The sequence below is a fragment of the Rhinopithecus bieti genome, unplaced genomic scaffold (genome assembly GCF_001698545.2).
Source record: "Rhinopithecus bieti isolate Rb0 unplaced genomic scaffold, ASM169854v2 scaffold_72161, whole genome shotgun sequence".
In the NCBI taxonomy this organism is placed as follows: Eukaryota; Metazoa; Chordata; class Mammalia; order Primates; family Cercopithecidae; genus Rhinopithecus; species Rhinopithecus bieti.
In genome coordinates, this window is record NW_016828382.1 from 252,521 (window position 1) to 263,468 (window position 10,948).

Below are 10,948 nucleotides of genomic sequence, written 5' to 3' on the forward strand. Positions count from 1 at the left end.
AAAGGACACATAATGTGTGGTTGAATTTAAATACAATTACAGGAAATTAGAGCTAATCTGTAATGAGAGAAAACACATCAATGATTGCCTAGAAAAGGGGGACAGGGTGGGAAGGGGCAGGATAAGAAAACTATAGAGGCAGGGGGAAATTTTGGCAATGATTGTACACTTATGATCTTGAGTGTGACGATGGTTACATGGGCATTCCCATATCTGAAAACTCATCAAATCATACACTTTAATATGAGCAATTTCTTGTGTGTCATCACTATGATAAAACTGTTAAAAAAAAAAATGAAGTGAGAGTTTCCCCTTCTGATTGGCTGTTCTATCATCTTAATATTGCAATATTTGCTGACATTCACCCTTCTTGTACAACTTTTCAATGTTAAATTACTATAAGACTTTCCACGTTTAATTTATTACAAGCATTCTCATTGAAAAAATATTTATCTTATATCGGCTCTACTGTATAAATAAGCTACTATACAAATGGAAGAAACAGAAGCTTACATGTGGTTATGAGGATTAATGAGATTATGTTTTTGTAAACTCTAAAGTGCTACACAAATGAGAAATTGCATTGTGATTACTATAATTAATGACCATTAGCATAATTGTTATCATTTCTAGCCTTTAAACAGTTACAGGTTTTCATTAACCAATAGCAACAACACTATAAATTCTTAGCTGGCAGGAACTATGCTTTATATTTCTTTTTTTCCTTTGTGAATCTCTCGTGGCACCTCATATAATTCTCAATAAATACTAAAGATTCAATAAATACTGGAGTGATTAATGTTTTTTCCTTTTAATACATAAAAGAGGAAACCAAAGAAGGACATAGAAGGCTTTTATTACATTTTGCCCTAAAATTATAATTATATTGAAATATTGAGTATGGTCAGAAGAACATTAGAATGAGACTATAAAAGCCTGGACAATTTTTCTTATAACAGACTTGGTGGCATTTTATAAAAGCCTGCCTTGGGCTCTTTAGATTTCAAAAATTCCTCACCTGAAACAGTGTATAAATCTCTCAAACTTAAATGCATAAATTTCTTATCATTACAAACTTTCATCAATTTCTTCACTAATAAGAGGATGCTAGAGTGTTAATTTTATAACCACCTTGAATTCTGAAAAAGTGTGTGTTTATAGGGCACTAGCAGAAATTAATTTTAAAAATCAAATTAAAAAATACATCTTGGCCAGAACCATCATCCTCCAGTAATTCACCAAAATGACAAACACAGAGGGAAAGAAGAGAGGGACCCGATGTGTGTTCTCTAGGCCTTTTAAAACATAGAGCTGTTTCTTTGGTCACATGCATAGGAATGGATAAGAAAGGTGATATTATAGACATCAAGAGAATGGATACTGTTTAAAAAGGAATGTCCTGCAAGTGTTTCCATGGCAAAACTGGAAGAGTTTACAATGTTACCCAGCATGCTGTTGGCATTGCTATAAACAACAAAGCTAAGGGCAAGATTCTTGCCAAGAGAATTAATGTGTGTATTGAGCACATTAAGCATTCTAAGACCTGGGATAGCTTCCTGAAATGAATGAAGAAATTGATAAGAAAAAGAAGGACGCCAAAGAGAAAAGTACCTGGGTTCAAGTGAAGTACCAGCCTGCTCCACCTAGAGAAGCACACTTTGAGAGCCAGTGGAATGGAGCCTAGCCTGCTGGAACCTATTCCCTATGGATTCATAGCAGAATAGCATGATAAATAAATAAATAAATAACACTCTGGGCTGTGAAAGAAAAGAGACAAGAGAGGAGAGAAAAGAAGGAAGAAGAAAGAAAGAAAGAAAGAAAAGAAAGAAAAGAAGAGAGAGAGAGAAGAGAGAGAGAGAGAGGAGAGAGAAGAGAAAGAGAGAAAGAGAGAAAGAGAGGATAGAAGGAGAGAAAGAGAAAGAGAGAAAGAGAGAAAGCAAGAAAGCAAGAAAGCAAGAAAGAAAGGAAGGAAGAAAGGAAAAGAAAAGAAAGAAAGAAAGAAAAAAGGAAGGAAGGAAGGAGAAGGAGAGAGGGAGAGAGAAAGGAAGGAAGGAAGGAAGAGAAAGAGCAAGAGAGGAAAGAAAGAGAAAGAAAGAAAAAGAAAGAAAGAAAGAAAGAAAGAAAGAAAGGAAAAAAATACATTTTAAACAGATTTTATATCTGATAGTTTTTTTTAAATGAAAATATACATAACAGGAAAAAGCAGAACTTTGCTTCCTTTTGTTCTTCAGTTTAGTCCTTTAAAAAAATTTTGAACCATGTTTCTGTGGAAAGGGCCACTTTAAACTTTTTAGTGCGTAAGGCCTCTACTGACTTGACTGCAGAGCCCAGTCGCATAACAGAGCTACTTCTTGGATAGAGAGAGCAGGATGTCATGTATCAGATATTTGTAACAGTTAGATTTAACTGGCCCAAGATCAGACAATCTCATATATCTCTCCCTAAATCTCCTACTGTAATTGTTTATTATGGCATGCATTCATAGTGTTAAATCATATTAGAAAATCCCTTGATTTATTTTCTACTAAAATTAGCAGCAATTAAATGGCATTAAGCAAGGAGAAATTTCAAATGAAGTGTTGATGGCATTAAAAGTTCAAACACTTCAGGCTTGGTAAAGGGCAGAGCTCTACAGTTTTGGAAAACTCATGACCTTCCCATTTGTTATAAAAAATACTTCTAGTCTTCAGTCCTACAAATACATATTAAATACCTACTATGAGCTAAGAACTGAAGATACAGAAATTAATGGCATTTTTCCTGCCCAAGGAACTTACAGAAGAGATCAGAGAGATGAATAAACAAAATGTAACCCTATGAAAATCATAATCGCATGTGGTCCAGTCTCAGAGTAGTTACAGAAGCATAATGAAAAATACACATTTGAAGTGAGTCGACTTGTGTATCTCAAGGTCTAAGAAATGAAGTATAACCCTTCTTTTAAAAATCTCTTTCTCATCCATTTTACCCTTACTGCAGCTGTTCTTGCCTTTTTCTCAAACTCCCTGAACATTTCTTTCTCTCCTTCCCTCCACTCTATAACCCTCACTAAATTTTTGCTTCAGAAAATTTATCCCTGGCCAGATGTAGTGGCTTACGCCTGTAATTCCAGCACTTTGGGAGGCGGAGGCGGGCAGATCAAAAGGTCAAGAGATCGAGACTATCCTGGCCAACATGGTGAAACCCCATCTCTACTAAAAATACAAAAATTAGCCAGACATGGTGGCACATGCCTGTAGTCCCACTTACTTGGGAGTCTGAGCCAGAAGAATCGTTTGAATCTGGGAGGCAGAGGTTGCAGTGAGTGGAGATCATGCCACTGCACTCCAGCCTGGTGACAAAGCAAGACTCTGTCTCAAAAAAAAAAAAAAAAAAAAAAAAAAATTCTCCTCTCCTCAGTATCAAATCTACCAGAAAAAAATTCTTAGCAATAAGGGAAGAAAAAGATCTGGCCAGGCCGATAATCTCTTTAGCAACCAGAAGTAGAGAAAAGGCTGAATTGTTTTCATGCTACTATTGTCTGATGCAAGGGTATCATAAAATAGTGTGAAAGGTCTTGTATTAGAAATACGTACGAGGATGAGTACCAGTCCCAAGACAGTACAACAGACACTTTGCCAAGGAAAGCTTAGGTTCTGATGGGTCTTAAGTTTTTCAGGCAGGTGAGGAGGGATAATATAATATGTTGTGGGAAAGGACAAATTTCATTTATATGAATCTTTGGATTTGGGTAAGTTAAGAAGAACCAATAAAAGATCTTGAAGATAATCCATTTCTTCCAATATAAATTTTTCTTCCTGGCTGAGGACATGTCAGAAACATACAAGATAGCAAATGGGACATTCCCTTTGGAACAGAAATTTTGTAGGGTTTTGTATGGTTTCATACAAAATATGATGATATGAAGATGTTTTGAACATAATAGGATGAAAAGGAAAACAGGAACAAATAAAAAAATCTCTCTAATTCTAATATGTTATATTTATTTATGTGATTCTGAATGTCATTCTAACCCACATAACATAACTGGAAGGAGATTAAATGTAGTGGCATTGAGAGACTTCAGTTATCAAGGGAGCTGCTAGGAAAATCACTCTGCTAAAAGTGGAATGTCTGATAAATTCTTGACTTGCCTTCTGACAGTGTCATTTCACAAAGCAGGAGGTAGTGACAGAGAGGGAGCTGTATGTCTGAAATTAATTCTGAATACCAGGGAGAACTATTTGATCGGGTGGGCATCACAGGGAATTTAGGAGAAAATAATTATGTCATTTAGAACTCATGGCAACCAAATAATGTGGCATATTATTTATATTTATGTCTACCAGTTGAATTTTTTTTACTAATTCAATAATTTTTATTAAACACCTACTACATGCTATACTTGCCTATTGACCAGTGATGTGTATGTACATGTTTATAATGAGTCTTTATCCTTGAAAACTTTTGACAAGGTCAAAGAAAAAAACAGATGACCCCTCTCAACCCAAGATTCACCATGCTGTTAATTCAAAGGTATCACATTAATAATAATAACTCGTATTTTCCCTGGATCTGGCCTCTAAGCTGCTTGCTGAAGACTTTGGACTGGGCAATCCATCCCCCCAAACACACTTATGCACACACACACACACACGCGTGTGCGCACTCTTCTTGGAGTGTTCAGAAATGACCCAGTTCTAAGAATTTGCAGAAATCAAAAGAGGATTTGGGTTTGGATGTTCTCATATCATGGAATTGGGAGTTTGAGGCAAGTTTATTTATATGTCTGATAGCCTCAGCTAAGAACTCTCTCTCTCTCTCTCTGTCACACATACACACACACACATACACACACACACACACACACACACACACACACGGAGAGAGAGAGAGAGAGCACTAGACAAAGGACAGGAATTAATTCAAGTGACAGCCACCATCCTACACATACTCAGGCTTATTCTCCTTTCCAGAACAGTGTTTTCACCTTTGGGCCAAGCTGACATGCCTGCTTTCATCTCCTCATAGGTAACATTCAGTGCCATAAAACTCTTCAGTCCCTCGCTCAATAGACTTCTAGCAGTCCTGCCACACCAGCTTACTAGATTTGTTCCAATGGCAGTTTAAGCTCAGGATGAAGGTCCCACCACAAAGAAATCAGCTCCATAGCTCCAGATGGTGAGGATGTGGGCACTCTCAAATATGAAGATCTCAAATTCAATTTTTAATTATATAAACATATGACAAAAGGGAGGGAGGGATTGAAGGAAACTACTTAGGCTGCTGGGGAGTTTTGTTGAGTTTATGTTTAAAAAGAACACATGTAGAGATAGTGATACATAACCAATAATGAAAACAGAATAAAAAAATAAAGCTAGAGAGTTTGATCAAAACTGAACCTCAGGATAAGCTTAGGTATGCAAAAAGGCCAAAGACCAGGTAGAAAAAACTTTTAGAGCTATCTTAGAATGAAAAAAGAACAAGGAAAACAGATTCAGTATTTGATTTTCACCTTATTATGCTAACAAATTACACAAAGAAAGATGAACTACTCATCTCCTGATTTGCTTCTATTTTCTCTATTGAGGAAAAAGGATCTTCAAGCAGAAAAGAGTAGAATAAACATGGTTAAGAGGAAAATAAAGCTCAAATTAGGTGAAGAGGTGATGAGAGAGCTCCTGGTGTTTTGAATAAATTTAAGTCCCCAGATTAGAAAAATTATTCCCAGGGGGACTGGGGACTGCACAGGTGTGATCTCAGAAACACTGGCAGATGTAGTCGTTTAGTACTTAGGGAGAAAAGATGTGATGGCAGAAGACTGGAAATAGGTAAATGTCCTGATTTTCTACATGTGGAAAATGGTATACTACAAAAACAACAGAATACTGCCCCCAACAACAATCCTCAGAAAAGTGATAGAGAATATTATTAAATAGCTCTTTTGAAAGTACATAGCCATTTTGGGGAATCGGCAAGGATTCACTGAGACCAGAGCATACCAAATGACACTTGGATGTTGTTTGGAACATGAAGAGGAGAGGGAAGTGGTGAGATTTATGATGATTTAAAGAAGTGAAAAAAAGAAGAGGTAGAGGAGAAAACAGAAGATCAAATTTGTACCTGCTCCAAGGTTGTGTGCATCTGTTTGCTAAAGGCAAAATTGTTCTCTTATAAGCAGGAGCTAAATCATGTGTACATAAGGCCATGTGGTGGAATAATAGACATTGGAGACTTTGAAAGGCAGGAGGGTGGGAGGATGGTGAAGGATGAGAAATCATCTAACAGGTAAAATGTCCACGATTTGGATGATGGTTACACTAAAAGCCCAGACTTCACCATTATGAAATATATGCATGTAAGAAATCTATACTTATACTTGCTAAATCTATAAGAATAAAAAAGAAATCAACAAAAATCAAAGTTGGGATAGGAGTGGAAAAAGGGAACTGCAAAGCAAGCAACCAACTTGAGTGATGGAAAGGAGAGTCTGGGTGAGTGCTAGCAGAAAATGCTAAAATAAGCAAAGGCATGCTAATGCCAGATTGGAAACAGAGTGGATAGAGTATTTATCAGTAATTCCTAAGAACCGAGAATCATTTCGTACATATGCCCCACCCCTGGCTATTATCATGTGTTAATAATGTAGGGGGAAGTCCTCATGTTTCTCTGGACTATTTATGGGGATAATAAATAATAATCAATTAGACCAGAGCAGTAAATTATCTTAACCTACAATTTTTGTGCTAAGAGGTCTTTGTAGTACATGAAGTAGCAGAAGCGAATCGGGGCAAGTTTCAATTAAGATCACACAGGCCAAGGGCTAAACTCATTTAGTCTGTTTATTGATTGATTGATTAATTGACACGGAGTCTCACTGCATTGCCCAGGCTGGAGTGCACTGGTGAGATCTTGGCTGTCTGCAACCTCCATCTCTCAGGTTCAAGTGATTCTTCTGTCTCAGCCTCCCGAGTAGCTGGGATTACAGGTATGTTCCACCATGTCCAGCTAATTTTTGTATTAATCAAATAGAAACATGGTATTGGCCAAACTGGTCTCGAACTCCTGACTCCACCTGCCTTGGCCTCCCAAAGTACTGGATTACAGGAGTGAGCCACCACACCCAGCCAAAACTCATTTAGTTTTTTCTGATGTGCTTACCAGCTGAAGTTCAGGCTGATGCTTTAGCATTATCTAGATTTCAGGAGGGGCATTTAAAAAATCTCTCATGTTATGCATTTATAAATTATTGTCATTTTTCTAGGTCTTCTGTATGTCACACACTGGGCTAACCTCTTTGTGATTATCTCCAACACTTATAAGAGTCCTATAAAAATACGGTATCTCCAAATTACAGATGAGAAAAATGAGACTCAGAAAAGTTAAGTGATTTGCCGAGGTTTTCAGCTATGAAGAAGTGGAGATGGGATTTGAATTGAAGTTCCCCAGCTCTAAACCTATGCTCCTCCACTAGACTGTATGGTCTCCATCATGAAATACATGTGTAAATTTGGACAAGTTGATAATATGGCCAGGAGAATTTCTAAATAAATAAACGATTATACTAAAATAATTTTGATAAATTTCAGGTATGAAATAAAAAATAGGGTCATTGTGGCTTTCAGGTATATATAAATGTATATAAGACATAAAGATTTTAATTAACAGCAACTAAAGAGAGTTAGCAGAGTGATATGTAGGCAAAAGAAAGCAAGGGAAAAATCTTAAGGCTTCATGAACACTCATTCATTCATTCATTTCTATTTATTGCGTACTAATCAAAGGAAATAAAAGACAATTATACTCTGCACTCTTAATACCATATCTCATACATGGCTCACAGTGTTCCAGATGTATCATGGTTTAAAATTAACTTTTTAATAATTAGAATGGGTCTTGGTGACAAGACATGAAGAAAGATCTGGATAACATGCCCATTGAGAAAGAGTATATAAACTTAGGATATTTAGCCTGAAAACTTTTCAGATATTCGAAGTGGGTAGATTTTATTAAACTGCTCATTCATTCATTCATTCATTCATTTTGGATTCACAGTATAAATACATACTTAGCTTTTACAAGGTACTAAATATGCCAGGCACTGTCCTTGGTACTAAGCAGAAAAAAAACAAAGAGATGATTCCTACTCTGAAAGATTTTTCAGTATAGTGAGAGACAAATTCAAGGAAAATCAAGCATCAGAGTATGTGCTATGTTAAAAGTATTCCCAGGGCACAGAGAAAGGGTATTCAGACCATACACTGGGGTAAGTGAAGGTTCCACAGAGAAAACTACATCTGAGTCAATAAGGGCAATAGTAGGCAATAAGGGCAATTAGGGCAATAAGTAGGCATTAACTAACTGAAGGACAGGGAAGAAGACAGAACATTCCAAGAAGAGGAAACCGAATGTGTTACTATACAGAAAAAGCACAAGAGCATAAAATAAGTGGTAAAAATACAACTGCAATCATGTATTGCTTAATGACAGAGATACATTCTGACAAAAGTGTTGTTAGGTGATTTCATCGTTGTGCAAACATGGTAGTGTGTACAGACACAAGCCTTGATGGGATAGCCTGGTACACATATGCATTTTCACTATAAGGCACATCACAGCCTTCTTGTACTTGGGAACACCAGGCAGCACTTTGGCACTATGCTTGGGGCCATTTTAAACAGTGGAACCACCAAACACACACACACACATGCAAGATATGTGGCACTAGCATCAAGTAGACCTGGAAAGGAACGTTATTTTTTCAGTATGAGAGCTAAAACAAGAAGGCCGGGCATTGCCTTGTCCAACCACAGCTAAAAATGGGCCTGTTGGGTGACAATTTTTTTTACCATCTTTCTGCTCATGTCCAGGAATAACTGTGAAAGCACGACAAATATTGATCTTTGGGGTTACAAATGCATTTTAGTGAGTAGACAAATTAGCAAGCATGGAATATGCAAGCAATGGGGACTGACTGTAGTTATAGTAGTCTAAGTTATGGTTGATGAACACCTGAATTAAGGCAGCAGCAATAGGGAAAGAGTGAAGGGGACAGGTCCACTCATTAAAAATATTGAATTTTGACAATGTACAAAGTTTAATGTCAAGAATCAAAAATATGGTGTAGCCTTTCAACCCTGAGGTATGTTGGTAATAAAGAGAACAGGGTAGGTGGAGAATTGTGAGGAACTGACAAAAGAAGCATAAGAAATATTACCAGAAGAGATTGGTGATATCGTGAGGTTTGATATTCATGGCACTCAGTTCCAGTGGGCATACTGGGAGGGTTCAGAAGATAAGGGATAGGTGGAAAACTAGGTTAGCTCAAGGAAGCATAAAACAATATGAGTGATGATAAGACAGAGGACCAAAATCCAGAGACATCTACACTGAGTCTTTAAAATGCAGCTTTTTTCTAGTTTTATTTTACTTTTAAAATATTTTAATTTTTGTGGGTACATAGTAGGTGTATATATTTATGGGGTACATGAGATATTTTGATAGAAGCATAAAATATATAATAATCACTTCTGGGTAAATGGGTTATCCATTCACTCAAGCATTTATTCTTTGTGTTACAAACAATCCAGTTATATTATTTAAGTTATTACATTTTAAAATGTACAATTAAATTATTATTGACTGTGGTCACTCCCTGTTGTGCTATCAAATACTAGATATTATTCATTCTTTCTAAATATATTTTTATACCTATTAATGATCCCCAGTTCCCCCTCACCTTCCCAATCTCTGGCGACCGTCCTTCCACTCTGTATCTCCATGAGTTCAATTGTTTTTATTTTTAGAGCCCACAAATAAGTGAGAACATGTGACGTTTGTCTTTCCATGCCTGACTTATTTCACTTAGCATAATGACCTCCGGTTCCATCCATGTTATTGCAAATGATAGGATCTCATTTTTTTTTATATACTTTAAGTTCTGGGATACATGTGCAGAATGTGCAGTTTTGTTACATATGTATAAATGTGCCATGACAGTTTGCTGCACCCATCATCCCGTTATCTATATTAGGTATTTCTCCTAATGTGAGAACATGCCATGTTTGGTTTTCTGTTCCTGTGTTAGTTTGCTGAGAATGATGGTTTCCAGCTTCATCCATGTCCCTACAAAGGACATGAACTCATCCTTCTTTATGGTTGCTTAGTATTCCATGGTGTATACGTGCCACATTTTCTTTACCCAGTCTACCACTGATGGGCATTTGGGTTGGTTTCAAGTCTTTGCTATTGTGAACAGCGCTACAATAAACGTACATGTGCATGTGTCTTTATACTAGAATGATGTATAATCCTTTGGGTATATACCCAGTAATGGGATTGCTGGGTCAAATGTTATTTCTGGTTCTAGATCCTTGAGGAATTGCCACACTGTCTTCCACGATGGCTGAACTAATTTACACTCCCACCAACAGTGCCAACAGTGTAAAAGCATTCCTGTTTCTCCACATCCTCTCCATCATGTTTTCTTGACTTTTAATGATTATCATTCTAACTGACATGAGATGGTATCTCACTGTGGTTTTGATTTGCATTTCTGTAATGATCAATGATGAACTTTTTTTCATATATTTTTTGGCTGCACAAATATTTTTCATGTCTCTGTCTCTTTCAGTTCTGCTCTGATCTTAGCTTTTGGATTTGTTTGTTCTTGCTTCTCTAGTTCTTTTCATTGTGATGTTAGGGTGTCGAGTTTAGATCTTTCCCACTTTCTCCTGTGGGCATTTAGTGCTATAAATTTCCCTCTAAACACTGCTTTAGCTGTGTCCCAGAGGTTCTGGTACATTGTGTCTTTGTTCTCATTAGTTTCAAAGAACATATTTATATCTGCCTTAATTTTGTTATTTACCCAGTAATCATTCAGGAGCAGGTTGTTCAGTTTCCATGTAGTCATGTGGTGTCAAGTGAGTTTCTTAATCCTGAGTTCTAATTTGATTGCACTGTGGTCTGA